Source organism: Scyliorhinus canicula, chromosome 4 (genome assembly GCF_902713615.1).
Source record: "Scyliorhinus canicula chromosome 4, sScyCan1.1, whole genome shotgun sequence".
Taxonomy (NCBI): Eukaryota; Metazoa; Chordata; class Chondrichthyes; order Carcharhiniformes; family Scyliorhinidae; genus Scyliorhinus; species Scyliorhinus canicula.
Genome location: NC_052149.1, coordinates 107,491,378 through 107,514,671, shown reverse-complemented (window position 1 = coordinate 107,514,671; position 23,294 = coordinate 107,491,378). Strand labels below are relative to the sequence as shown.

General features: G+C 47.5%; 1 protein-coding gene and 1 long non-coding RNA gene across 2 annotated transcripts in view; one reads left to right on the top strand and one right to left on the bottom strand.

Moving 5' to 3' along the window:
* Nucleotides 1-23,294, top strand: part of LOC119964231 — a 901,051-nt gene that overhangs the window by 111,980 nt on the left and 765,777 nt on the right.
* The window catches only part of LOC119964896, a 47,419-nt gene that overhangs the window by 8,693 nt on the left and 15,432 nt on the right, over nt 1-23,294 (bottom strand). The window contains exon 2 of the long non-coding RNA XR_005460387.1: nt 11,926-12,162. This is a non-coding gene — a long non-coding RNA (uncharacterized LOC119964896). The remainder of the gene's footprint in view (nt 1-11,925; nt 12,163-23,294) is intronic.

Sequence of the window (23,294 nt, the reverse complement as noted above, 5' to 3'; positions counted from 1 at the left end):
GACTGGACACAATATTCCAAGTGGGTCTAACCAGGGTTTTATAAAGCTGCAGAAAACCCTGCGGCTCTTGAACTCAATCCCCCTGTTAATGAAAGCCAACACATCATATGTCTTAGCAACAACCTTATCAAGCTGGATGGCAACTTTGAGAGGTCTATGTACGTGGACCCCAAGATCCCTCTGTTCCTCCACACTTCCAAGAATCCTGCCTTTAACACTGCATTCAGCATTCAAATTCAACTTCCAAAATGAATCACTTCACATTTACCTTGGTTGAACTCCATTTGCCACTTCTCAGCCCAGTTCTGCATCCTGTCAATGTCCTGCTGTAACCTGCAACAGCCGTCGATACAATCTACAACTCCACCATCGGCAAACTTACTAACCCACCCTTCCACTTCCTTATCCAAGTCATTTATAAAAACCACAAAGAGCAGAGGTTCCAGAACAGATCCCTGAGTGCCACTATCTGGTCCCCTTGGCTTTTTCAAGGTCCCATGTCGTTGTTTCCTGGGCCTTCAGCCTCCACTCCATATTGTCCATTGCCTCCCTATGCCGCAATGAGTTATTTTTTCATCACCTCCCTATGTTTCTGAACTCGGTGGTGATGAAGCCCATCGTTCTGTCTATCAGCACCTGGATCTGTTGCTGAGAGTTCTGCGGGATCGCCCCTCGCCAGTTCTGTGCCTCCACGTGCAATTCCCTGCTACGAGGCTGAAGGTTCCCTCCCCTCATTTCTACTGGATTTTCGGCTGGGTGGCTGATTCTTTCTCATCCTTCTGGCAGTACGGTCGGTGGGGGGGGGGGGTTTGATTTGAAGGGGATTTCCTGTGCCTCTGGTGCACATTTGTTGTTGGTTAAAAGGCCTTAGTTGATGTTCTTAGATGAGAGCCACTTTTCATGTGACCACTCAGCTCATGGCTGCCACCGGAAGACTCCAAACGCAGCAGTACCACAAGTACTGGATTATTTTGTCCAGTACATGTCTCCTTATCCAGACTGTGAATATATTTTAGAGTATGCTGTAGATTTGGTCCACATCTACCTCTTGATGCAAACTTAACATGCATTGGAAAAACCGTTGCTTGCAGAGAAGGAAGTGTGAACTACTGGTTTGAGGCCTATGTTCTCAGTACCTTGTATGGCAGTGCAATATGGACAACTTGCAGCTATCAAGAAAGGAAGCCCAACAACCTCCACCTTTGCTGTTTGTGGCAAGTTCTGGGCATCTCGTGGTGGGACAAAATGACACATGCGGCAGTTCTCTCAAAGGCAAATCTCCGAAGTATATTGGCACTCATCAAGCTTTGCTGGCTTGGGGACTTTTAAAGCCCCAAATTTAATTTTTTTTCACACATAGGCAACACTAAGCAATGACAGGAAAATTATGACATCACCAATGTGTTCGTGTGCACCACCATGGCTACAGTGGCTTGGCAAGTGGTGCCAACTCTAAAAACAATCCATATGACATCTGATGACCACTTTGGGTGGAAACCTGTGGCTGAACCTGCCTGTCAAGGATTGGTCTCTTCAGTCATCAGCAAAAGGGGCAGCACGGTAGCATTGTGGATAGCATAATTGCTTCACAGCTCCAGGGTCCCAGGTTCGATTCCCGGCTTGGGTCACTGTCTGTGCGGAGTCTGCACATCCTCCCCGTGTGTGCGTGGGTTTCCTTCGGGTGCTCCGGTTTCCTCCCACAGTCCAAAGATGTGCAGGTTAGGTGGATTGGCCATGATAAATTGCCCATAGTGTCCAAAATTTCCCTTAGTGTTGGGTGGGATACTGGGTTATGGGGATAGGGTGGAGGTGTTGACCTTGGGTAGGGTGCTCTTTCCAAGAGCCGGTGCAGACTTGATGGGCCGATTGGCCTCCTTCTGCACTGTAAATTCTATGATTATGTAAAACTATCCCATTCCCAAGGAATCTGATTTTCTGCATGTCCATTATTTTACATAGATGGTAAGTTGCTGGCAGCAATGTAACATTGTATTCTCCAGTCTCACGTTCTCCATCTTTTCATTTTCAGCCATTAACCTGCATCTCGCAGCATTAAGTTTCCTAATATGCAATGTTTTTTTGTCTAGATTTCTGTACATTTACTTTCTTTTTTATAAATTTAGAGTACCCAATTCATTTTTTTCCAATTAAGGGGCAATTTAGTGTGGCCAATCCACCTAGCCTGAACATCTTTGGGTTGTGGGGGCAAAACCCATGCAAACACAGGGAGAATGTGCAAACTCCACACGGACAGTGACCCAGAGCCGGGATCGAACCTCGGACCTTGGCGCCGTGACATAGCACGGCTAACTCACTGCGCCACCATGCTGCCCTTCTGTACATTTACAATGTGTGATGATCTTTGACCCTGAAGCAGCAAAGCTAAGGAAAATTTGTAACTTCAAATGTTTGGGGAATCTAATTGTTTTTAAAAGTATTTTGAAAAGGACTGTGAAGTGTTTGTTTCAATTGTGTAGGGATCAATCTTAATTTTGGATAAGAAGAAATATTGATCCATGTGACCTGGCAACCTTTGACCTGGAAGTAGTGCCAACTGGAACAATATTCCAGAGGCCATGTTGCAGACACCAGAACAAAGGAAAGGGCAGGGCTGGAGAGAGAGGAAGAACTTTGTGGCTGAAAATGCTGGCCATACAGGTGAAATGGACTACTGAGAAACTCTGAGATAGACTTTGATATCTGCCATTCTATGTATAATTTATAGTTTGCACTGACCGTGATTTGCCTGATAATTTGTTTAATTTACATGGATTCTGATTTGTATTATAAGTTCCAAAAAGTGAAGTCTTGCTTGGTAAGTTTCTTCTTTTGGGTTTGTTCACTAAATTTGATTTTATTTGCTTTACGAATCCCCATGGGCACTGTGACAAATAGAAACCTTTTGAAGATGCTATAATTTGTGTTGGTGTTCTTGCCATAATTGAGTAGTACCTAACAGTTCAGTGAATTGATTTGACTTTTGTGATGTTAAGAAACACAAATGTTTTATTGGCTTTTATTATTTCATGACCACGCCTTGAGTGCTTCATAGCTGATGGATTGCTTTGAGTTGCAAGTGGAGGCCAATTTGCACACACCAGGATCCCCCACACGGCAAAGTTATTTTTTGTGGTGTTGGTTGATGGAGCTGTTGGTTAATGGAAAAATGTTAGCCAGGATTTTGAGAATTCTCTGCACTTCTCCAGCTAGTACCATGGCATCTCTTGTGTTTACCTGTCTCAACCAAAAGACAGCACCTCTGACAATGGAGCAATTCCTCAAGTTATCTGGAGTGCTGTCTTGAACTGTGAACTGAGAATTCAGCCCACAACATTACAACCCTTGAGGTAAAGATCCTATGATCAGTGGCAAACTGGATTAAAGACGACCTCACCCCATGATCTATTATCTAAAAAAATTTTTTAAATTGCCCTGACTGACTATCGTAGTAGTTACAAATCTTCCGCACCATAAATCCTAAAAGCAGAATCCTTGGATTACTACCCTTTGGTTTTAGGCAGGCAACCCAACAATCCTAAAGCAAGCTTGTTTTTTGGGAACATTTGTTTTCCTTGGCATAACACGGATATTTGTAGAAACCTGAACTCAGACATCCTCAGATTTAAGTTAAAAGATGCAGTGGCAATTCATGTGACCCATCCTGTTGCATAGGGAAATGAGGCAATTCATTATTGTGAAGGTGACCCATGACAGCTGATGTAGGTGAGTTTTCAGCATTTCCAATGTGTCTATTCATGTAACATCTGACAGCATGATGCTCTGAAATATACATCCATGATGAGTTTCAAAACACAAGTGGCAGGCAACTTAGATGAGTGGGACATTCATCAAGTGAGTTTATTGCAGTACATTGATGGTCAATGCTACCTTTTGTGGTTACTAATTAAATCTTGCTTATTATTGAATATCTCAACAAGACACTATTTTGCACAAAATATTGCTTCAGGCTCCATTGATAGAAAGTATGCTTCAAGGTGAGCAGTGCAATTCAGCTTAATATAACTTCCACATGCTACTTGAAACCTTGCTTATGGCAACAGTTAAACCGTTAGCCCTAATGTTTTGACCTGAATTCTTTTTAGCAAAGACACTAATGATATTTCATACCCGTAGATTAAATCTAACTCTTTTTCAAAGAAAAACTGATTGGCCTATTCCTACCCATTCAAAGATGACTGATTAACTCGAAGGGGGGGTAAGTTGTTTCATTGGGAACATATCTAGGACAAGGTAAGGTGAATGGTCACAACCTGAACCATTATCTCTGTTTCTCTCTCCACAGATGCTGCCTGACCTGTTGAGTATTTCCAGCATTTTCTGTTTCTGCTTCAGATTTCCAGTAATGCAGTATTTCACTTTTGGGTAAAGTTTGTATTGTTGAAACTGTGTTTGAGTATATTAATGATGAAAAGCATACCCAGCATCTTGAGAATGTATTAATAGACAGAAAACAGAGACTAAGAATAAACTGGTTATTCTCAGGATAACAGGCTGTAATTGGCTTGAATCATTGAATGACTACAGTACAGAGGAGGTCATTCGACCCATCAAAACTACACCAACCCTTCAAATGAGCACTTTATCCATACCCACTCCCCCCTATTCCCGTAACCCCATAAACTAAGCTGCACATCCCTGGACACTGAGAGACAATTTACTATGGCCATGCTACCTAACTCTGGCAGGAAACCAGAGCACCCAGAGGGAACCACGCAGACACGTGGAGAGCATACAAACTCCACACACAAGTGACCCAAGCTGGAATTGAACCCGGGTCACTGGCCCAGTGAGGCAGCAATACTAACCACTATGCCATCGTGCTGGTGGGGTACAGCAAGGGTGAGTGCTGGGGCTACATCTGTTCATAATCTATGTAAATGATTTGGATGTGAGGACTTAAATGCCATATTTTCAAATTTGCTAATAACACAAAAATAGGTGAGAATGTAATAATAATAATAATAATAGCTTATTGTCACGAGTAGGCTTCAATGAAGTTACTGTGAAAAGCCCCTAGTCGCCACATTCCGGCGCCTGTTTCGGGGAGGTTGCAACTGGAATTGGACCCACGCTGCTGGCATTGTTCTGCATTACAAGTAGCTGTTTAGCCCACTGTGCTAAACTAGACCCTAAATTGAGGGATGTAAGTTGAGGAGCTACAAAGAGGCTTCATGCAGACTTGGACAGGAGAAGTGAATGGGCAAGAACATGGCAGGTGGGAATATAATGTGAAATTATTCGCATTGGTAGAAAAAACAAAGAAAGAATAGTTTTAAACTAGTGCAACGTTTTCTCCTTCCCTTCTTTCCAAAGGGACCAGCGTGTTCTTGTTCCTGAGACTAAAGGCTAGCATTCAGGCGTAACAATGAGGAAGGTAAATGGCATGTTGTCCTTTAACACAAAGAGATTTGAGTGCAGGAGTAAAAATGTCCTCCTGCAATTGTATTAGCCATTGTTGAGACCTCACCCTGCAGTATTGTGTACAGTTTTGAGCTCCTTGTCTAAGGCGGATATACTTATCATAATCGGAGGGCAACAGAGGTTCACCAGACTAACCCCTGGGCTGGCTGGATTATTTTGGGACCAGAGATTGAGGAAACTGGGCCTGCATTCTCTCGAGCTGGCTTTCCCAAACCAGGTTCCACCGGAGGCTCCTAGGGGTCCCATGGCAGACAGGGTTGATATATAATATTGCAAAAATACATTGAAACATCATGTCCAATCAGAGTTTGGCTTATGGAGAAGACAACCTGGGAACAGCACAAAACTGAAATTTCCAGATCAGAGCGAGGGCAGACAGGAGAATGACGGGGAGAGCGGGAGGAGAAGCGGTCCTCAGAGAGGGGTTCAGATGGGAATGGGCCTCGGAGCTGGAGCAAGGTGGAAATTGGCTCGGAGCTGGAGTGAAATAGACAGAGGGCCTGGGAGAGGGAGCGAGAGTGTGACAGCTGAGCGAAGGTTGGGGTGCATGGTGAACGGAGATTACAGGCATGGGTGAGAGAGGGTTGAGGATTTGTCTTTGTGTGTGCGCATGTGAAAGCTGGGGAGAGGTTTGGGTGGTGTGTGAGAGAGAGGCGAGAGTGTGTGTGTGTGTGAGAGAGAGAGAGAGGCGAGAGTGTGTGTGTGAGAGAGAGGCGAGAGTGTGTGTGAGAGAGAGAGAGGCGAGAGTGTGTGTGTGTGAGAGAGAGGCGAGCGTGTGTGTGAGAGAGAGAGGCGAGCGTGTGTGTGAGAGAGAGAGGCGAGCGTGTGTGTGTGAGAGAGAGAGAGAGGCGAGAGTGTGAGAGAGGCGAGAGTGTGTGTGAGAGAGAGAGGAGAGCGTGTGTGTGAGAGAGAGAGAGAGGAGAGAGTGTGAGAGAGAGAGAGGCGAGAGTGTGTGTGAGAGAGAGAGGCGAGCGTGTGTGTGAGAGAGAGAGAGAGGCGAGCGTGTGTGTGAGAGAGAGAGAGAGGCGAGCGTGTGTGTGAGAGAGAGAGAGAGGCGAGAGTGTGAGAGAGAGAGAGGGGCGAGTGTGTGTGTGAGAGAGAGGGGCGAGTGTGTGTGTGAGAGAGAGGCGAGAGTGTGTGTGAGAGAGAGAGGCGAGAGTGTGTGTGAGAGAGAGAGAGGCGAGAGTGTGTGTGTGTGAGAGAGAGGCGAGCGTGTGTGTGAGAGAGAGAGGCGAGCGTGTGTGTGAGAGAGAGAGGCGAGCGTGTGTGTGTGAGAGAGAGAGAGAGGCGAGAGTGTGAGAGAGGCGAGAGTGTGTGTGAGAGAGAGAGGAGAGCGTGTGTGTGAGAGAGAGAGAGAGGAGAGAGTGTGAGAGAGAGAGAGGCGAGAGTGTGTGTGAGAGAGAGAGGCGAGCGTGTGTGTGAGAGAGAGAGAGAGGCGAGCGTGTGTGTGAGAGAGAGAGAGAGGCGAGCGTGTGTGTGAGAGAGAGAGAGAGGGCGAGAGTGTGTGTGAGAGAGAGAGGGCGAGAGTGTGTGTGAGAGAGAGAGAGGCGAGAGTGTGTGTGAGAGAGAGGGGCGAGAGTGTGTGTGAGAGAGAGGGGCGAGAGTGTGTGTGAGAGAGAGGCGAGCGTGTGTGTGAGAGAGAGAGGCGAGCGTGTGTGTGAGAGAGAGAGAGAGAGAGAGAGAGAGAGGCGAGAGTGTGTGTGTGAGAGAGAGAGGCGAGAGTGTGAGAGAGAGGCGAGAGTGTGTGTGAGAGAGAGAGGCGAGAGTGTGTGTGAGAGAGAGAGGCGAGAGTGTGTGTGAGAGAGAGGGGCGAGAGTGTGTGTGAGAGAGAGAGGCGAGAGTGTGTGTGAGAGAGAGAGGCGAGGCGAGAGTGTGTGTGAGAGAGAGGGGCGGGGAGAGTGTGTGTGAGAGAGAGGGGCGAGAGTGTGAGAGAGAGAGGCGAGAGTGTGTGTGAGAGAGAGAGGGGAAAGTGTGTGTGAGAGAGAGAGGGGCGAGAGTGTGTGTGAGAGAGAGAGGGGCGAGAGTGTGTGTGAGAGAGAGGGGCGAGAGTGTGTGTGAGAGAGAGAGGCGAGCGTGCGTGTGAGAGAGAGAGAGAGAGAGGCGAGAGTGTGTGTGTGAGAGAGAGAGAAGCGAGAGTGTGTGTGTGAGAGAGAGGGGCGAGAGTGTGAGAGAGAGAGGCGAGAGTGTGTGTGAGAGAGAGGCGAGAGTGTGTGTGAGAGAGAGGCGAGTGTGTGTGTGTGAGAGAGAGAGGCGAGAGTGTGTGTGTGAGAGAGAGGCGAGAGTGTGTGTGTGAGAGAGAAAGGAGAGAGTGTGTGTGTGAGAGAGAGACGAGAGTGTGTGAGAGAGAGGCGAGAGTGTGAGAGAGAGAGAGAGGCGAGAGTGTGAGAGAGAGAGAGAGGCGAGAGTGTGAGAGAGAGAGAGAGGCGAGAGTGTGAGAGAGAGAGAGAGGCGAGAGTGTGAGAGAGAGAGAGAGAGGCGAGAGTGTGAGAGAGAGAGAGAGAGAGAGAGGCGAGAGTGTGTGTGAGAGAGAGGCGAGAGTGTGTGTGAGAGAGAGGCGAGTGTGTGTGTGTGTGAGGCGAGTGTGTGTGTGTGTGAGGCGAGTGTGTGTGTGTGTGAGGCGAGTGTGTGTGAGGCGAGTGTGTGTGAGGCGAGTGTGTGTGAGGCGTGTGTGTGTGAGAGAAGAGTGTGTGTGTGTGTGAGAGAAGAGTGTGTGTGTGTGTGAGAGAAGAGTGTGTGTGTGTGTGAGAGAAGAATGTGTGTGTGCGTGAGAGACGAGTGTGTGTGTGTGAGAGAGGCGAGTGCGCGTGTGTGTGTGTGAGGCGAGTGTGTGTGTGAGGCGAGTGTGTGTGTGAGGCGAGTGTGTGTGTGAGGCGAGTGTGTGTGTGAGGCGAGTGTGTGTGTGAGGCGAGTGTGTGTGTGAGGCGAGTGTGTGTGTGAGGCGAGTGTGTGTGTGAGGCGAGTGTGTGTGTGAGGCGAGTGTGTGTGAGGCGAGGGGTGTGTGAGGCGAGTGTGTGTGTGAGGCGAGTGTGTGTGTGAGGCGAGTGTGTGTGAGGCGAGTGTGTGTGGTGAGGGTGTGTGTGGAGGCGAGTGTGTGTGTGAGGCGAGTGTGTGTGTGAGGCGAGTGTGTGTGTGAGGCGAGTGTGTGTGTGAGGCGAGTGTGTGTGTGAGGCGAGTGTGTGTGTGAGGCGAGTGTGTGTGTGAGGCGAGTGTGTGTGTGAGGCGAGTGTGTGGTGAGGCGAGTGTGTGTGAGGCGAGTGTGTGTGTGAGGCGAGTGTGTGTGTGAGGCGAGTGTGTGTGTGAGGGAGTGTGTGTGTGAGGCGGTGTGTGTGTGTGTGAGGCGAGTGTGTGTGTGAGGCGAGTGTGTGTGTGAGGCGAGTGTGCGTGTGAGGAGAGTGTGCGTGTGTGAGAGAAGAGTGTGCGTGTGTGAGAGAAGAGTGTGCGTGTGTGAGAGAAGAGTGTGCGTGTGTGAGAGAAGAGTGTGCGTGTGTGAGAGAAGAGTGTGCGTGTGTGAGAGAAGAGTGTGCGTGTGTGAGAGAAGAGTGTGCGTGTGTGAGAGAAGAGTGTGTGTGTGTGTGAGAGATGCAAGTGTGTGTGTGTGAGAGAGAGGCGAGTGTGTGTGTGAGAGAGGCGAGTGTGTGTGTGAGAGAGAGAGGCGAGTGTGTGTGTGAGAGAGAGAGGCGAGTGTGTGTGTGAGAGAGGCGAGTGTGTGTGTGAGAGAGAGGCGAGTGTGTGTGTGAGAGAGAGGCGAGTGTGTGTGTGAGAGAGAGAGGCGAGTGTGTGTGTGAGTGAGAGGCGAGTGTGTGTGTGAGAGAGAGAGAGAGGCGAGAGTGTGTGTGAGAGAGAGGCGAGAGTGTGTGAGAGAGAGAGGCGAGAGTGTGTGAGAGAGAGAGGCGAGAGTGTGTGTGAGAGAGAGGCGAGAGTGTGTGTGAGAGGCGAGAGTGTGTGAGAGAGCGAGAGGCGAGAGTGTGTGTGAGAGCGAGAGGCGAGAGTGTGTGTGAGAGAGGCGAGAGTGTGTGTGTGAGAGAGGCGAGAGTGTGTGTGAGGCGAGTGTGTGTGAGGCGAGTGTGTGTGAGGCGAGTGTGTGTGTGAGAGGTGTGTGAGAGAGAGGCGAGAGTGTGTGTGTGAGAGAGAGGCGAGAGTGTGTGTGTGAGAGAGAGGCGAGAGTGTGTGTGTGAGAGAGAGGCGAGAGTGTGTGTGTGAGAGAGAGGCGAGAGTGTGTGTGTGAGAGAGAGGCGAGAGTGTGTGTGTGAGAGAGAGGCGAGAGTGTGTGTGTGAGAGAGAGGCGAGAGTGTGTGTGTGAGAGAGAGGCGAGAGTGTGTGTGTGAGAGAGGCGAGAGTGTGTGAGAGAGAGAGGCGAGAGTGTGAGACAGAGAGAGGCGAGAGTGTGAGAGAGAGAGGCGAGAGTGTGTGTGTGAGAGAGAGGCGAGTGTGTGTGAGGCGATTGTGTGTGTGTGAGGCGAGTGTGTGTGTGAGGCGAGTGTGTGTGAGGCGAGTGTGTGTGTGTGAGAGAAGAGTGTGTGTGAGAGAAGAGTGTGTGTGAGAGAGAGGCGAGTGTGTGTGTGTGAGAGAGAGGCGAGTGTGCGTGTGAGGTGTGTGTGTGAGAGAAGAGTGTGTGTGTGTGAGAGAAGAGTGTGTGTGTGAGAGAGAAGAGTGTGTGTGTGAGAGAGAGGCGAGAGTGTGTGTGAGAGAGAGGCGAGTGTGCGTGTGAGGTGTGTGTGTGAGAGAAGAGTGTGTGTGTGTGAGAGAAGAGTGTGTGTGTGTGAGAGAAGAGTGTGTGTGTGTGTGAGAAGAGTGTGTGTGTGAGAGAAGAGTGTGTGTGTGAGAGAGAGAGGAGAGAGTGTGTGAGAGAGAGGCGAGAGTGTGTGTGAGAGAAAGGCGAGTGTGTGTGTGAGAGAGAAAGGCGAGTGTGAGAATGAGAGAGAGGCGAGTGTATGCGTGAGAGAGAAAGGTGAGTGTGAGAATGTGAGAGAGATGTTTTTTCTTTACTCTTTCAATGGATGTGGGCATCACGCAGGCAAGGCTAGCATTTGTTGCCCGTCCCTAATTGCCCTCGAACTAAGAGGCATTTTAAGAGTCAATCACATCGCTGTGGATTTGGTGTCACATGTAGGCCGGACCATTAGGTTAGGTGGGGTTACTGAGTTACGAGGATAGGATGGAGGTGTAGGTTTAAGTAGGATGCTCTTTCCAAGAGCCGGTGCAGACTCGATGGGCCAAATGGCCTACTTCTGCACTGTAGATACTATGATTCTATGACCAGGTAAGGACTGAGGTGATACTAGTGAACCGGATGGGTTTTTTTGATAATCAACAACAGTTTCAGGGTCATCATCAGACATTTAATTCCAGCCAGATTTCTATTGAATTCAAATTGCCCCATCTGCCACGGCAGGATTCAAATCCAGGTCCCAGGGCATTGTCCTGAATGTCTGAATTATTAGTCCAGTGATACTACTACAACGTCACTGCCTGTCAATAGTTGAAGGCACCGCATTAAAAGGAATTCGCTTTCAATTTGAAAAGTGTTGGCTTTGGAATTCTTGGGAGCTTGTGAAAGTACCAGCTTATAATGGCTTTGTGTCTGTGATTATTTAATCCTAGAAAATTGGCTTACCGTGGCATGTCAGATTTAGCTTAATGTATGAGTTTACAAATTGCAAGACAGCTCAAGCTTACGTTCTGGCAATAAGTGTCTGAATGAGTTATCAAGATCACAACCATAGAAGCACAGTAATGTCCAACCTCCTTTGTGTTGGGAGCACCTCCTGCCCTTCCCCTCCAAATGGAAAAAATTATCAATGGGGGAAGGAATTTCATTAAATATATATTTAAACCTGTGATGTTAGGAAGTCAACATTTCTTATTTCTGAACACAAGGATTTGCAACTCTAGCTGCCAATTTGCTATCAGCACTGGACAAACTCAAGCTCGATTATAAAGCCTCTGAAGATCTTGGATCTCATGGATGGCCACTCTGATGTGTTTAAAGAAATAATCAGAATGTTACTACAAGGGCTTCCACAAAAGAGCTGTTCTCTGCTTTGACGTGGAAAGCATACATGATTTTACATAAGGCACGCTGTTGTGAGAGTAGCCTTTGAGCGAGTATAACATTGGATGATGGCCTTTCTCTTAGTCATTTCAACTTGCCGTACTCCGAGAACATAGCCTTTCTCCACGCCTAATGATTCTTTTAAAAAATATATTTTTAATTGGCTTTTGCATGTATGTATTTATTCATTTTTTAATAAATTAGAGCTGGGATCAAACCTGGGACCTTGGCGCCGTGAGGTAGCAGTGCTAACCCACTGCGCCACCGTGCTGCCCCTTTGCATGTATTTAGAACAACGAAGAACAAAACAGAAATTGAAAGTCAAGAAACATATATACGGACATATGGCATATTAACATTGGGCTCCCAGTGATTGGTTAACACAACCGTACTGTTAACTATATACATGTTACCATGATATTAAAACATACCGGGATATGTTTGAGACCACAAAGGCAACGACCTGTTGTTGTTTGCCACGGCAGCATCCACAGGGTTTGTTTCTCTTGGCACCCTTTGGTTCCTCTGCACCTACTTACTCCCACATTCCGAGTGATGCTTTCCCTTCTCTCTCTCCGCCTCTCCCATTACATCTTTTCCTATGTTTCAGAAGCATTCTTCCGATTCTCTGATGGCAAATTTTATCTTCTCTGTGGTGATATGTATCACTGTAGATACACAAGGGGTTAATGTAAGTACACGTAGACCAGCTGGACACTAGAGGGAGCACCAGAGACATGACACACAGACACTCAACCAATAGGTCAGTAAGATAGGACACGACCAATGGGCATTCACAACACACACAGAGATGACACTACCACAGGGGGCAACCAACCCATATATAAATGACACAGCACACATGATCTTCCTCTTTGCAGTGGATACACTCAGTAAGTACAGACACAGGGTTGATTCAACATTACACCCACCACGTGGATTGTAGCAGACTGGTTCGCCAGTCTGAGTAGCTATAGAAGGATTAACAGTAGTGGCGAATCAGAGTAGGAGAATTGTAAATAGTTTAATAAATGTGTTGAAGTTATCTCCACGTCTGAACCTTCCTTTGTCAGATTACACATCAAGGAAGCAGCTTATGCTATGCCAAGAGCATAACAAGACATTCTCCAATTGGAGGAATTCTGCCACTTCGGACGGCCAGTCTGTGGCCTTGGGTGGCACTGTTGATGTCCAGCCATGCAGGAGTCTCTGGCAGGCCGGTGATCAGGGAGGTGAAGGTAGGGCGTCACCCCCTTCCCTGAAAAGAGCTCTGGTTGTTCTGGAACCCAAAGATTAACACTACTGGATATGGCTCTACCCTCACCCCCACAACCTCGGGCATGGCCTCGAAAAAGATGGTCCAGTGCCTGCAAAATCTGGGACATAAGAATGTAAGAACTAGGGCCCTGTATACAGTTGAAGTGTCCCCCCATGATGAGCTGGTGGGAGTCAACATCGGGGATCTCCACTATGTTTTTTTTTTAAAGTCAGCATCTCCCCAGTTAGGGGAATCTTTACAAGAACCACCAGTGCCCTTCACTGCTCACCATTACATACTGTTCCCCTGGGTCTTTCACTGTGTTTGTCGCTGCAAAGGTTGTCCTTTTGTTAAACAGTATAACCAGCACCCTCGCCCTCGTACCAAAGCACATTTGGTACGTCTGTCTTATCCAGATCTTCATTACCCTCAGTCAGTCCTTCTCCCTCGGGCTGCCTGATGACACCCAGGCTACTCCATCAAGGTGTCCCTTGCCTTGGATATGTTGATCCATAGCCAAAACCCTTTCCCCAATGCCTCCACCTCGGATGCCACCTGTGCGGTGTTGGGCTGCGTGGCGCGCATGTTTGGCACCTCCTGCTCCTGCACTGGATGTTCGCCGACACCCCCTCATGTAGACCCTGGCTCTGCGATTGCATCTCCACAATTGATGGGACTGTCCGTTCCAGAAGCCGAAAACCCATCTGGACGGCAGCTAGTCCCTGGGATCGGCCCACCCTCCGACCATCCGTTCCTCAGGAGTTCCTACCACCTCCTGATGTACTGGATCAGCTGTGTGGTGCTCGCCAGAGGGTGTCTCAGGAGCCTCTTCACTGAAGTGCCCAACCTAGATGGGTTTCTCTGGGATGATGGAGGATGTTGGGGGTGAGAGGGACGTGGAGGTGAGGGTGTGGGGCTGAGAGTGGTGCAGGGACGTGGTGTGGTTGAGGGCGAGGGTGATGTGGGAGTGGGGGTGACAGTGGTGTGGGGTGCGGGTGGTGTGGGGGTGAGGGTAATGTGGGAGTGGTGGTGTGGGGTGAGGGTGGGAGTGGTGGTGATGGGGTGGGAGTGGTGGTGTGGGGGTGAGATGGGAGTGGTGGGGTGGGAGTGGTGGTGTGGGGGTGATGTGGTGGGGGTGGGAGTGGGGGTGGGAGTGGTTTGGGGATGGGGTGGGGATGGGGTGGGGGTGGGGGTGAGGATGGTGTGGGGGTGCGGATGGTGTGGGGGTGAGGATGGCGTGGGGTTGGTGGGGGTGGGGGGGTGAGGATGGCGTGGGGTTGGTGGGGGTGGGGGGTGAGGATGGCGTGGGGTTGGAGGGGGTGCGGGGTGAGCATGGCGTGGGGGGTGAGGATGGCAGGGGGTGAGGATGGCGTGGGGCGGGAGGGGGTGAGGATGGTGTGGGGCGGGAGGTGAGGATGGCGAGGGGCGGGAGGTGAGGATGCGTGGGGCGGGAGGTGAGGATGCGTGGGGCGGGAGGTGAGGATGGCGTGGGGCGGGAGGAGATGGGGGGTGAGGATGGCGTGGGGCGGGAGTTGAGGATGGCGTGGGGCGGGAGGGGGTGGGGGTGGGGGTGAGGGTGGCGTGGGGCGGGAGGGGGTGGCGGTGAGGGTGGCTTGGGGGGGTGAGGGTGGCGTGGGGCTGGGGGGAGGGGGTGGGGGTGAGGGTGGCATGGGGAGGGGGTGAGGTGAGGGTGGCGTAGGGCTGGGGGGTGAGGGTGGCGTGGGGCTGGGGGTGAGGGTGGCATATGGCTGGGGGGTGAGGGTGGCGTAGGGCTGGGGGGTGAGGGTAGCGTGGGGCTGGGGGGGTGAGGGTAGCGTGGGGCTGGGGGGGTGAGGGTGGCGTGGGGGGGTGAGGGTGGCGTGAGGGGGGTGAGGGTGACGTGGGCGGGGTGAGGGTGGTGTGGGGGTGGGGTGAGAGTGGTGTGGGGTGGGGTGAGGGTGGCGTGGGGGTGGGGGGTGCTGAGGGTGGGTTTTAGTTTATTGGTGGGGGCATAGATTTGGATGTATTCTTACCTGTTGACTATTTTTCTTTTATACTGTAATTTGTATCATCCGTTTTATATTATATTGTTATAAATGAAAAGGTTTTCAATAAAAATATTCTTTTAAAAAGATAGGGCTTCCATGAACTGCAGGTGAAAACAGATGATACTTAAATCTTTGTACCGCAGCTGATTTGATTATTCATTAAGAAAAATAAAGTTTAAAACACTCCTACACAAACAATTGACTTTTAAATTGCGTCTGTGTGTATGATGGAACATAGGCCGTCAGGATTTAATCAGGAGGCTCGATAGCAACAACAGAATTATTTCATCAGATTTTTTCATAATCAGTGTTACAATTAGATCAGAAGTTTGAGAATAAGGAAGTAAACAAATGTTCACCCTCATTTTTAGTTGGGTTCAGTCACGGCTGTTGAATCATTTGCCAGCTATATAACAAATTCTATAAATATGACTTCAAATGGTAATTTGGTCTAAAACTTGTCTGACAGGCTGAACATGTTGCGCAGAGAAAAGTTATTCTGAATTCATTACTTCAAATCCAGTATCCATAATTTTTTTTAAGAGCAAGAGGAAACTGAAAACACTACTTCAGATTTGGCACATTTACTCACTAAGCAATTAGCAGTGAGGCAAGGAGTTGGAGCCAAAAAATATATTTCAGATTTGAAATGATAACGTGTTCACACTAACAATCGGGACAAACCAATTCATAATTCCATGCAGCAGAGATACATTTCCCCCACAACAAAATGAGCAAATGTATAGCTACAGTTGTGGTTCATAGGATCCCCACAGTGCAGAAGGAGGCCATTCAGCCCATCGACTCTGCACCAACCCTCTGAAAGAGTACGCTACCTAGCTCCACTCACCCGCCCTACCCCCACCTAACCGTTAGACATTAAGGGGCAATTTAGCATGGCCCATCCACCTAACAGTGGTTCGCACTGTTGCTTCAGAGCGCCAGGGTCTCAGGTTCGATTCCCAGCTTGGGTCACTGTGCGGAGTCTGCACGTTCTCCCAGTGTCTGTGTGGGTTCCCTCCAGGTGCTGCAGTTTCCTCACCCAAGTCCTGAAAGACGTGTTGTTAAGTAATTTGGACATTCTGAATTCTCCCTCAATGTACCCGAACAGGCTCCAAAATGTGGCCACCAGCGGATTTTCACAGTAACTTCATTGCTAATTTAAGTGTTCATTTAAGCCTGCTTGTGACAATAATAAAGATTATAATAACCTGCACATCTTTGGAATGTGGAAGGAAACCGGAGCACACGGAGGAAACTCACGCAGACAGGGGGAGAGCATACAAACTCCACACAGTCACCCAAGGTCAGTGAGGCAGCAGTGCTAACGACTGTGTCACCACGCCACCCACAAACCTTTCTCAAACTTAATTTGGGCAAAACAGTCCCCGTTAAAATTCACAGACCTCCCACAAGCTAAATTATAATAACACATAATTATCATAATATTGAAGCGTGCATGTAAATAGTGCTTTTAAGAAAATAAGTATTTATTTACAGGTTGAATGGGTGTGCCTGGTTTTCATTGCAGAGTATATCGTTAGCGGGAACAGGGAGAGTACAGAACACATTTCTAGCTGTTTATTCTCACTACGGTGTCCTGGGGAGGTCGCCCATGCCACCATGGATGCCCTGGAAAACCTCTGCAGACTCCAGCCAGGGCTCTGTAGACTCCAGAACCACAGTACAGTACAATTCATGGAAGATATATAGACAGGAAAAGTTCAATTGGTCCATCAAGCCTTCCCCACACCATGCGATGACTGGAGCGGTATGACCAGGCATTTCCCAAACCCCATCTTCTCCTTGGGGAGACCAAAAAAATACTTACCCGTGGCTTATATAGAAAAGTTCTCCCAAGTGATAAAAAACATAATATTTTGTGCCAACAGTACCACTTCAGTAAACAATAATAAAATAGAGATACACGAAGGCTAATAGGATGTAAACTGACACAAACACAGAAAATGCAGGGAAAACTCAGCAGATTAAGCAGCATCTGTGGAGAAAGAAACAGAGTTAACTTTTTGAGTCCACATGATTCTCCTTCAGAGTTAAAGCAAGGGAAAAGTGTGATGGACTATATACAACCTGAGAAGCAGTGATGGGTGGGAGCTAGGAGAGGTTGCAGCGAAGATGTGTAGCGACTAATGTAAACAGTCAAACTTTTAGGCTCCAACAATAGTGACTGCATTTCAAATTCAGAGAGTCACTTAGATGGCAACAGGAGAGATTGTATGACACAAAAGAGAATGGTCACTGGTGCTCTTCAAAAGTAGAACTTCGGTTTGTCCTCTCCAAATATTGTTCTCCTCACCTTCAAATTGCCAGTCATCAGCACTCTCCTCAAAATAAATAGCCCTAGACTTCACTACGTTGCAAATTACTGCTACACCTCCAACCTCCGCTCCCTCTCGAAGTCCTTTAATGTGCTGTTGTCTCTCAAATCCGTGCCCATCTTTCCCAGAACATCAGGTTTTCACTCCTGCCACCAGACTGAAATGGCTGTTATCAAAGTCATAAAAGACATCCCCATATGATGTGACAAAGGTAAATTTTCCCCTCTCAACTTCGTCGACCTGCCTGCAGCCTTCAACACTTTTGACTATATCACCCTCCTCCAATGCCTCTCCACTGTTGCCGGGCTGAGTGGGACTGCCCTTGCCTGGCTTTTATTCTTGCCTGTCTACCCTCAGCCAAAGAATCAGCTGCAATGGTTTCTCTTCCCATTCTTGCTCTGTTACCTCAGAGCTTCTCCAAAGATCTATCCTTGACTCCTTTCCTCTTTCTCATCTACATGCTGCTCCTCAGCAACGTTATCTGGAAACATGCAAGATTTCCTACCTACGCTGACAGCATCCTGCTCTACCTCACGATCACCTCTCTCGATTGCTCCACTGTGTCCACATTATCAGATGACCTGGATGAGCAGAAATTTCCTCCAATTTTCTTACTATTGTAAAACATTCTTAAAATACCACGTTCCAGCTACCTTCAGACATGTACAAACTAAACAAGGGTTCTGGCTTGCAGTTTTACCTGCATTTGACCCCTTTGAAAATGCAGATGGCTTAAAGTAGCTCACACCTGCATTCCATTTATCAGAGTACAGTATTTCAGTTCTTACAGAACAGTGCATCTACTCTCTTCATGGAAATTGTGCCACATCAGAATCATTCATTTATAATTACATGTGTAACAATTTCTCTTCCTCTTGTCACAATTCAGGGTCAGCAAATTTCATGAATGTAAACCTCTTCCAATAAGAATCATATTGATAAATGCTGAAAGTGTTCCATAGTCTGCACACTCATTGTACAACATATCAGGAATTGCAGATACTGGTTTTGGTCTCAACTCTCCAATTAGTCGAGTAACAGGTTTGACAAGAATTTTTGGATTTTCAAAGGCTTTATTTTGAAACAGCTTATTGCGAAGAACGCAGAATGCTTGGATCTACTATAAACCATCTTCTTAAATCCCTCTACCAGCTGCTCTACCCACAGCCAATAAGTGTGAGGAGCTCATGGACGTCTTTGCCACCAAGATAGAGACCCTCAGATAGCTACCCCAGTCATATTCCTCCCTCCCACTAGCCCATGGGCAAACCTCAGTTAAGACCTGCTCGAGCCTAGAAATTTCTTCTCTCTCTAGTTCCTCTCCAATCTCCACTCATATCCTGTCTACACTGATCTTGACTGCAAGACCTATATTCTGCTCCCACTAAACTTGAAGTCCTGATCCTCACTTTAGCCAATAACATTTGTGGGTATCTCCCTTCAGGTGCTTTTCCTCTCTCCTTTAAATCCAATGTCATTATTCCTCTCTTCAAACGACAAACCTTTGGCCCCACTGTCCTTGCAAACTACCAACGCCCAGTAAACAACAGGGGTATTCTGTCATGTAACACAATGAATCATTAGACCTCCTGATTTGCTACAGCAGAAAATGTAAAAATGTATTTATATTCCATGGCTTCCTTGGATTTTACTCATGCTTTTGGAATCAAATTATGAAATTAAGACTTTTTCAATGAAAACTGTATATCAATAAGTAGCATTGACTATTGTAGTTTCCTTTGTCTAAACAATTTTTATTTCATAGTAATTGGAAAAAACAAGATGCACCTGATTGGAAGTAGGTTTTTAACAATTATCAACATCTGGTATTGCTTTGAAGGATCATGGATTTTGATTACCAATCAGAGGTGGTGTGGCCCTGGTACTTGGCAGTACATTAACAGGTTGTTTGTAATTTAGCAATACCTGGAAGTGGAGTGCATTGAGCAATTTACAGTGAAGGTCCCTGGTCAGGCATCAATGTACAGGAGATCATTTGGCACATAGCAGGTTCTGGATCAATTTGAGGATTCCTAGGGTCTGACAAGGCTGGTAAGGAGGACATGAGGGAAAGAGTGCCCAGAGCTGAGCAACAATGATGGAATGGGGTACCAGACAATGGCAGCAATGTGGAATATGATGAGGGGAGGGTGGTGTGCAGGTGTTGGAGCATATGGTATGTACCCACATGAGCAGAGGCTGAAAGTGAGAGAAAGTGAAAATTACTGTTCCACCTCATTTCAGTAGGTTAGGCTGTTAAGCACCCTGAGATCAGTATAGCTGTCAGCTGTAGCTACTGGAACTGTGACATCTTCACAGCAACAACAACTTTAATTTATATATCACCTTTAATATAGTCAAGCATCCCATAGTGCATAGGAGTGTTATCAGACAAAACTGAACACCAGACCACATAAAGATACATTAGAATGACAGATGATCAGATGTTTGGTCAAAGTGGTGGATTTTAAAGAGATTGTTAAAGGAAGAGAGAGAGAGCTGGAGAGGCAGATACAGAATGAGATGAAGAGGTTTAGATCAGAAATTCCAAAGCTTAGGGTTTAGACAACAGAAAGGTGAAGTAAATCTAGGATACACTAAAGGCTAGAATTAGACAGATGGATAATTGGTTTGTTGAAAATTCATCATGGGGGTAGATGCCAAACTAAGATGATGGTACAAATAAAACAAGTAATTTTAATTCCTAATATAGTTGTAGGCAATCATTAAAGGAAGAAAAAAATAATTTTGAGGAATGTCGAGTTATCAGAGGGTTAGAGGAGGTCACATAATAAGGGAGGAGTGAACCCTCCTGGCAACTTGGCACCATCTACCTACTCTCTCTGATCCATCACTCTCAAAATGATTTATTGTTGCTGATTGAAACAAAGATGATAACATAAATGTGAGACGTCACTGGGCCAGCTGCCAATAGAACATAGAGCACAGAAGGAGGCCATTCAGCCCATCAAGTCTGCACTGACCCACTTAAGCCCTCACTTCCACCCTATCACCGTAACCCAATAACCCCTCCTAACCTTTTTGGAAACTAAGGGCAATTTAGCATGGCCAATTCACCTAACCTGCACGTCTTTGGACTGTGGGAGGAAACCGGAGCACCCGGAGGAAACCCACGCAGACACGGGGAGAATGTGCAGACCCTCACACAGTGACCCAGCGGGGAATCAAACCTGGGACCCTGGCGCTGTGAAGCCACAATGCTGGCCACATGCTACCGTGCTGCCCTGAAGGCCAGTGAGCATAAGCAGATAGGGATGATGGGTGACAGGGACTTGGTACCAGCTGCAGTACAGGCAGCAGAGTTTTAGGTCAACTAAAGCTCGCAAGATAGGAGGCTGGTCAAGCGTCTATTGGAATAGTCACATGTGAAGTAAGGAAAGTATGAATTAGGGTTTCAGCAGCAGCTGGAGGAGTGGGGCAGAGGTGGGTGACGTTTCATAGAGCTGGATGTAATAAATCTTGGGAGGGGTTGTGGTGTCAGATACTCAGCTCAGGGGTCAACTAAGAAGTTGAATTTACAAACTGCACAGTTCAGCCTCGGATAATGGTCAGGTTCCAGCCACTTCAGCTAAGCAAGGCTCGGGATTGTCAGTGGTACTGATGTGATCCGTTAGCAACAAATCTCTCCATCACTAAGGAGCTGGACTGACAAACATTGACTGAGGCAACAATAAATCATTTTGAGACTGATAGATCAGAGAGAGTGGGTCGATGGTGCCAAGTTACCAGAACACTTAACTTGTCACCAAATGGTGGTGGAGTTCTCAACGTTGTGGCACTGGGCTAGTTGCCTGATGACACTATATACCATGAAGAACTCATTGATCTAGATCTTCAGAGGCAAGTTGAGAAGAGGGAATTAAGTCTTCACATGAAGAAAGTCAACAGACTGCCAGCACAGGAACTATTGTGAGAGATGGAGGGGGGTGACCGCAAAGGGCATTGTGCGTAGAATGTTTGGGGGGACCAGATGAGTAAGAGTAGATGCAGTTAAATAGGCAACCACACAAGTTAAGTAAGGACAACTATATATTGAGTAAGGAAATATGCTTTTGAGAGCATCGATTGAAACAAAACAGACAATAGAGATTCAACAATTCACTGTTGATGATGGGAACTTCTACAGTTACAATAAGCTATAATCTTTATTATTGTCACAAGTGGGCTTGCATTAACTGAATGAATGTAACTGTGAAAATCCCCTAGTCGCCACACTCCGGCGCCTGTTCGGGTACACTGAGGGAGAATTCAGAATGTCCAAATTACCTACAGCACGTCTTTCAGGACTTGTGGGAGGAAACCAGAGTTAGGGGGACAGGCAGCCATTTGTGTGGTCGCAGATGAGGATACAGGATTGTATGTTGCCACCCTTGTGCCTGGGTTAAGGACGGCATTGAGCAGCTACCAAGCACTGAAAGAAGAGAGTGAAAGCTTGCAGTTATAGTCCATATCAATACCAATGACATTAGAAATAGGGATGAGGTCATTCAGACAGATTTTAGGGAGCCAGGAAGGAGACTGGTAAACAGCAACTCAAAAAGGTAGTAAGCTCATGTTTACTCCTGTTGACAAGTGCTAGTGAGTATAGAAACAGGCGGCAGGACAAATGATGTTGAATTGAATGGAATTAGATTTGTCACATGTACCGAGATACAATGAAAAGTACTGTTCTGTTTACAGTACAGACAGATCTTTCCACACAATGAACAAAAAATAGGACATTCATAAATAATAGGCACAGGCATCGGGTGAGCATACGGAGTGTAGTACTACTCAGTAGAGAAGATGTGTGAAGAGATCAGTTCAGTCCATAAGAGGGTCATTCAGGAGTCTGCTAACAGCGGGGAAGAAGCTGTTTTTGAACCTGTTAATGCGTGTTCTCAGGCTTTTGTATCTCCTGCCCAATGGAAGAATTTGGAAGAGAGAATAACCTGGGTGGGAAGGGTCTTTGATTATGCTGCCTGCTTTCCCAAGGATGTGTAGCCAGAGTCAGTGGTTGGGAGGCCGGTTTGCTTAATGGACTGCTGTTCACGACTTTCTGGAGTTTCTTACTGTCTTGGGCCGAGCAGCTGCCATACCAGGCTGTGATGCAGCCAGATAGGATGCTTTCTATGGTGCATCTGTAAAAATTGGTAAGAGTCAATGTGGACATGCAGAGTTTCCTTAGTTTCCTTGGAAGTATTGGTGCTGTTGTGCTTTCTTGGTCATAGCGTCAACATGGGTGGACCAGGACAGATTGTTGGTGATGCGCATACCTAGGAATTTGAAGCCGTCAACCATCTCGACTTTGGCACCATTAATGCAGACAGGGATGTGTACACTACTTTGTTTCCTGAAATCAATGGTCAGTTCTTTAGTTTTGCTGAAGTTGAGGGAGGGATTGTTGTCATTACACCATGCCATTAGGTTCTCTATCTCCTTCCTGTACTCTGACTCAGGGTTGTTCGCGAACCAACCCACTATGGTCATGTCATCAGAAAATCTGGAGATGGAGTTGGAGCCAAATTTTGCCACAGTCGTGTGTGTGTACAGGGAGTATAGTAGGGGGCCAATTATGCAGCCTTGTGGGGCCCCGGTATTGAAGACTATCGTGGAGGAGGGGTTGTTGTTTATCGTTAATGATTGTGGTCTATGGGTCAGGAAGTCGAGGATCCAGTTGTAGAGGGAGGAGCCCAGTTCTAGGTTGTGGAGTTTTGAAACGAGCTTGGCAGGGGTTATGGTGTTGAAGATGGAGCTGTAATAAATGAATAGGAGCCTAACGTAGGAGTCCTTGTTGTTGAAATGCTCAGGGATGAGTGGAGGGCCAGAAAGATGGTGTCACTGTGGACCAGTTGTGGCGGTACGCAAATTGCATTGGATCAAGGCATTCTGGGAGTACGGAGTTGATATATCTCATGACCAACCTCTCGAAGCACTTTATAATGACAGATGTCAAGGCCACCAGACAGTAGTCATGGAGGCACGTTGCCTGGTTCTTCTTTGGCACCGGTATGGTCGTGGACTTCTTGAAGCAGGTGGGAACATCAGAACGGAGTAGGGAGAGGTTGAAGATGTCCGCAAACGCACCCTCCAATTGGCCCACGCAGGATCCGAGTGCATGGCCAGGATCTCCGTCAGGGCCCATCGCTTTCCAAGGGTTCACTTTCAAGAAATCT